This window comes from Benincasa hispida, chromosome 5, assembly GCF_009727055.1.
Source record: "Benincasa hispida cultivar B227 chromosome 5, ASM972705v1, whole genome shotgun sequence".
In the NCBI taxonomy this organism is placed as follows: Eukaryota; Viridiplantae; Streptophyta; class Magnoliopsida; order Cucurbitales; family Cucurbitaceae; genus Benincasa; species Benincasa hispida.
This window is the reverse complement of record NC_052353.1, coordinates 58,022,428-58,028,903: the sequence shown is the minus strand read 5'-3', so window position 1 is coordinate 58,028,903 and position 6,476 is coordinate 58,022,428.

Below are 6,476 nucleotides of genomic sequence, written 5' to 3'. Positions count from 1 at the left end.
CCTTGGTGTACACCTCTCGATGATCGGCCGTGTTCCCATATCTCTGTGGTTAAACAGGGATGAATGTAATGAACGCAAGGTTGCTTCCATCTCTGGAAGTACTTCTCGCTTTAGTTAACGCATTCTTCTAACCTTCTCTCGACAGGCAGAATGGCATCTTCACTTCTGCTCTCATAAGTGAAGATGTCGTCTAGCATGCTTTAGCTAAACATCTTTATTTCTTTAGCACAGATTAATTTACTTGTTTAATTCATTCTAATTACCAAGGGTTTAAGAAAACATAATGGAGAAAGCGATTAATGGAAGAATGGAAATCGACAGAAAGATGGAGATGAAAATGATCATGATATTCAATACTAATATTTAGCATCTTATATATGGTGTGAATGATAGAGATTAAGAAGATGAATACAATTGATGAAAAGAGATAGAAACAAATACAGAAAAGTGCCAACGACTTGATACAGATTTGGACGGTGGATTTGCTTGCCAGCGAATGGAGTGGATATAGAGAAGAGCTTCCCTCTTAGGCTTACTCGTCCGATAGAAGTGACCTTGGTACAGAGCTTCCATGGCAGGGATTGAAAGGATTTGCCCTAAGACTCACCTCTCGGCCTTGTCTCTTAAATCTTCCCGGATCTTCTTCGATCAGCACTCAGACCAGTCTCTCTCTCAATATACAAATATCAAAATATGCCAGTATTAAGTATATCTTCGCATAGAATTTCAGAGGCTATTTAAAGGCTAAGCTTTGACTCTTTGCAGTGTGGACCTCACTTTATTGTTATGGCAATTTTGGAAATGGTGGAGTGAATATTCCTTCTGTTGTGCAATAAATCCCGTCAGAAATGCACAACGGTCAGCTGTACATGTGTCTGGATCATCTGCAATTGCATTGCTCTTTTTCATCTTCGATCGTTTGCCCGCATGTGGTGTTGTTTTTTATTACCGCATGCAGTTGAAGTTACGTTAATCATTTAGCTCTTGATCGATTGTCGCACGCGCCGTCATTGCATTGATCGTCTATTCATTCCTGAATGATGGGTGCAATGCGACGTAGATGCGTTGATCTTTTTCTCTTGAGCATTGAACGTATACGGTGACTTCATTTCCTGCAAAACAGACTTGAAATATTCTTTTCTACCATTGCGAGGGTGTCAGTGGGTGTATTGACGACAAATTATAATTCTTGTATTTCTTAGTAATTTCTATACAATTGACGTAACTTTCCTTTCTTTTGACCGCAATATCTAAATAAAGCAGTATAAATAACTTGTATTTCAACAAGTTATCAGCATGCATTTCTGCATATCATCAGTAATCAAAGAGGATGCGGCGATAAAACTTTCAAAAGTAAAATGCGATGCGATAGTGCAAAATTTAAAATAAAGATAAAAAAGAATACAAGCCCCAAATTGGTGCTGTCACCCGCTTTGTGTGTTGATGCATCCTTCTTTGCAGCGATCTATCTTCTTTGGATTGCGGTGACAGAATAAGATAAGTTGCTTCTTTGTGTAACACCTCTGCAATCTTACGCCTCGATCGTTGCAAGAAAAATAGTGAGAGGGTCAAATAATTTTAAACAAAAAAAATTCTTTTACCTTTTTTTTTTTTGAATAAGAATAGATAAGGAGCTGAAAAGATATAGTGGAATGAAAATTCAGAGTAGTAGAGAAAAGTTGAAGATTTCATGATTTAACTTCCGTCCCTAAAGAATTTCGATCGTCTGATAGCTTAGGGACCACATACTTCCTTCTTCATTCAAAGTTCCTCAGTTCCACGGAGTCAACTTGGTGAAGTCAGCCTTCTCCGTGATACGCTTTTACTTGCTGCCCATTAACTTTGAATATGTGGGTTCCGTCATCATTTGATAATTCAACCGCGCCATGCAGAAATACTTCTCTAACTATGAATGGTCCGGACCAACGTGATTTTAAATTTTTCAGGGAAGATCCGTAATCATGAGTTGAATAGTAAGACCCTCTACCCGACTTGAAGGTTCTTGCCACATATGTGTTTGTCGTGCCGGTGCTTGGTGCGCTCCATGTAAATCTTTGCGTTCTCATATGCGTTAATCCTCCATTCTTCTAGCTCGACCAGTTGAAGTTTTCGCTGCTCCTCCTGCTTTCTTCAAATCAAAGTTTAGTTTCTTCACCGCCCATAGTGCCTTGTATTCCAGCTCCATAAGCAAATGACGTGCCTTATCGAATACCAACGCATACGGGGACATACCTATGGGTGTTTTAAATGCAGTCCGGTATGCCCACAACGCATCATCGAGCTTTGTTGCCCAATCCTTCCGCGAAGGCCTTACTACCTTCTCAAGTATTAGCTTGATTTCTCGATTGGACACCTCGGCTTGACCATTTGTTTGCGGATGGTATGCGGTGTCTACTTTGTGGAGAATGTTATATTTGCACAGTAGCTCCTTAACAGTATGATTGACAAAGTGGGACACTTCGTCACTTATTATGGCACGTGGAGTGCCAAAACGAGTGAAAATGCTTTTCTTCTGGAATTGAGAGACTACCATCGCATCGCTTGCGGCGCATGCCACTGCCTCTACCCACTTGGATATATAGTCGATGGCTAATAAAATATAATGTTTACCATTCAAGGGAGGGAATGGTCCCATGAAGTCAATACCCCATACATCGAAAAACTCAAGCTCCAAGATGATGTTCATCGACATTGCATGTTTCCATGAAATGTTACCTGTGCGTTGGCACCGATCACATTTCATGGCGTAGTCAGCTGCATCATTAAACAATGTTGGCCAAAAGAATCCACTCTGTAAAACCTTAGCTGCGGTGCGTTATCCTCCAAAGTGCCCACCATATGGTGAGTCGTGACATTGCGATAATATGCATTATTGAGTAGCATTTGGTATGCATAGTCGCAGAATCTGGTCTGCCCGCCTTTTGTACAGATTTGGCTCATCCGAGAAATATGATCTGCATTCGTGCTTGAGCCTCCTCTTCTGGTGGTCAGTATAATCTTCTGGAAATTGCTCGCAAACCAGATAGTTGACTATGTCAGCATACCATGGTAGTTCTTTAATATGGAACAGCTCCTCATTTGGAAACATCGTACTCATCTCTGACTCATTGCGGTCAACCTCAGGTTTTCCAATCTAGACAAGTGATCTGCAACTTGGTTCTCCATCCCCTTTCGATCAATTATTTCTATGTCAAATTCTTGAAGGAGAAGAACCCATTTGATCAACCTCGACTTTGCGTCCTTCTTTGCCATTAAGTACTTTATCGCCGAATGATCCATATGGATTAGTATCTTCATTCCCAACAGATATGCTCGAAATTTTTCCAACGCAAAAATTACCGCAAGTAACTCTTTCCCTATGGTGGTGTAATTGGTCCGAGCAGGATTTAATGTCTTACTCGCATATGCGATGGGATGTAAGATTGTTTTTCTCTTTTGTGCCAAAGCTGCTCCTATCGCATACCTACTTGCATCGCACATTAATTCAAAAGGAAGTGTCCAATCAGGTGCAATTAACACGGGAGCGATAATCAGTGCATTCTTCAAAATTTTGAATGCGTTGAGGCAATTATCGTCAAAATCAAATTTTCTATCAGCCTTCAACAACACATTCAGTGGACATGCTATTTTCGAAAAGTCTTTGACAAAGCGTCTGTAGAATCCAGCATGCCCTAGGAAACTTCGTACAGCCTTCATAATTGTTGGAGGTGAAAATTTCTCAATTGCTTCTATTTTTGCTTTATCCACCTCCAACCTATCCCGGGAAACCTTATGCCTCAACACGATGCCTTCCTTTACTATAAAATGGCATTTTCCCAGTTAAGAACGAGATTTGTCTCCTCGCATCTTTTCAGTATCTTCTCCAGGTTGGCTAGACAGACTTCATAGGTGTGCCCATAGGCAGAGAAGTCGTCCATGAAGATTTCAACAAAGTTCTCAAGATATTTTGAAAAGATGGCCATCATGCACCTTTGGAACATGCTTGGCGCATTGCAGAGACCGAACGGCATGCGACAAAAAGCAAAGGTCCCATATGGGCAGGTGAATGTGGTCTTGTCTTGGTCTTCTGAAGCAATCATAATCTGGTTATACCCGACATAGCCATCCAGAAAGCAGTAGAAGTCATTTCTAGCTAGACGGTCTAGCATCTGGTTAATGAACAATAGAGGGAAATGATCTTTCTTTGTTGCTGCATTCAGCTTGCGGTAGTCCATGCAAATACGCCACCCGGTGACTGTCTTTTGCGGTATTAGTTCATTATTTACATTTGGGACTACCGTCATGCCACCCTTTTTAGGCACACACTGCACGGGGCTGACCCACTGCTATCTGCTATCGGATAAATAATGCTCGCATCTAACCATTTAATGATCTCCTTTTTAACGACCTTTTTCATCGCAGGGTTGAGTCTGCGCTAATGTTCGATTGTTGCCTTGTGATTTTCTTTAAGACGAATTCAGTGCATACAGTACGCTGGGCTAAGTCCTCGAATGTCGACGAGCGTCCATCCAATTTCTCGCACATGTTTCCTCAAAATGCTCATCAACGCATTCTTCTAGTCTTCATTAAGTTCCAAGGAAATTATTATTGTCAGTTTCTCATTCTGCCCCAAAAATGCATACTTTAAGTGGTTCGGCAGGGTCTTTAATTCCATCGTTGGTGGTTCTACAAGGGACGGTTGCGTTGCTTTTCTTTCTTTTTTTTCTATTGGCTCTTCTTCTTGGGCTGCGATCATCTCTTCTTCCTTGCTTGTTTTTGTTATGATCGCATTACAAGCAGCAATGGATGTGCTTGCATCCTCTTCTTCATTTTCTTCGTCAAACTTTTCTTCTTCAATCAAATTCTAGTCGTCGTCTGAGTCATGCAGGTCTTCTTCGTCAGGAAACTTCATGGCACGGATGATGTTGAACTTGAGCTTCTATCCATTTGTACTCAAAGTGATCTCCCCTTTATGCACATCAATCTGAGCACGACCTGTTGATAAAAATGGTCGCCTCAGGATGATGGGCACATCTTTTTTGGCTTCGTAATCTAAGATGATGAAGTCGACTGGTAGGATAAATTTGTCAATGGTAATCAGCACGTCCTTCACCTTCCCCTCTGGATGCACCAGAGATCTATCTGCAAGTTGGAGAGTCACGGTTGTAGACGCAAGTTACCCCACATTCAGCTGCTTGAAGATTGACAAAGGCATCAAGTTGATGTTGGCTCCAAGTTCACCAAGGCTTGCTTGATGTACAGTCCTCATATGGAGTAAGGTATAGTAAAGCTCCCAGGATCACTCATCTTCGATGGAATTATTGATTTCGAACTCTGTGTTAAAGCCACCGTGGCAAACTTACCAGTACCCTTCTTCTTGGTTACCATTTCCTTCAGAAACTTCGCGTATGTAACCATCTCCTCAATCGCTTCACTGAATGGAATATTAATGTGTAATTGTTTTAACATAGTCAGAAAATGTTGGTACTGTACCTCTTCATTCTTTTTCTTTCTGAGTCTCTGCGGGAAAGGTGGTAACTGCACTTTCACGGCCCCCTTCTCTGCTGGCTTTGAGGTTGATGCAACCTCTGGCTTTATTGCTTCTTTTTCTCCTTCTTCTTCTTGTGTCACCGAAATTTCAGGTTCTACCGTAATGGGAGCAATCTGGCTAGGCTCCTTTCTTTCTCCGTCCACAGTTTTTCCACTTCGCAATGTCACGACTTGACATTGCTCTTTACCTGATCCCCCCAAGTTGCGTGCGAGTTCTGTTGAACTCGAAAGAGCCCGGTCCTCACCACGCTGTCCTCCGAATTGTCCTGCAGTCTGGATCATCTACAGCATCACCAGCTTCATTTCGAATCTGCTTCCATCGAGGTGGGCCTCATGATTCCTGGAGATAAATCATAGAGGTTTTGGCGATGCATAGTCCCTAATGGGTCTATTGCGATCGTTAGCCAGAAGGATTGGATTCGTCATGACATTGTTTTCGTTTGGTGCTTCGTTTCTAGGCTGCTCCGCCATGTTTTCTTTATCTGACTGTTGTTGTTGGCGGTCTCTTAATCTTCTTCTAAACGTCCTTTCAATCTTTAGGTCATAATCGCCAGAGATTTAAGAGTCTGCAAAGAAATCAGAAAAAATTACCGTTAGACATTGTTTTGCCGAAGTCCCCAGCAACGACGCCAAAAACTTGATGCGTTATTTTATGAGGTTGGAATATGGATGAATTGCGATGATGAAAATGCGTTGAACACTCAAGTTTTCTCATTGGAATCCAAGTGTAAACCCCACTGAGTTTCCTGGTAAGTCCAGGGTCGAACTCAGGGACTTGGGAAAACAATATGCGATGGTAATTTTTAGGAAACGCGGTAAATGGTAACTCAAATAGTTGTGGTTTGTTTGTTGCGGTAATGAAAAATAAACAAATGTGGGCAGAGTTTGAAAAGAGTTGACAAACAAAAGATGCGATGAGTATGCGGTGAACGGGTTGAAAAGGGTTT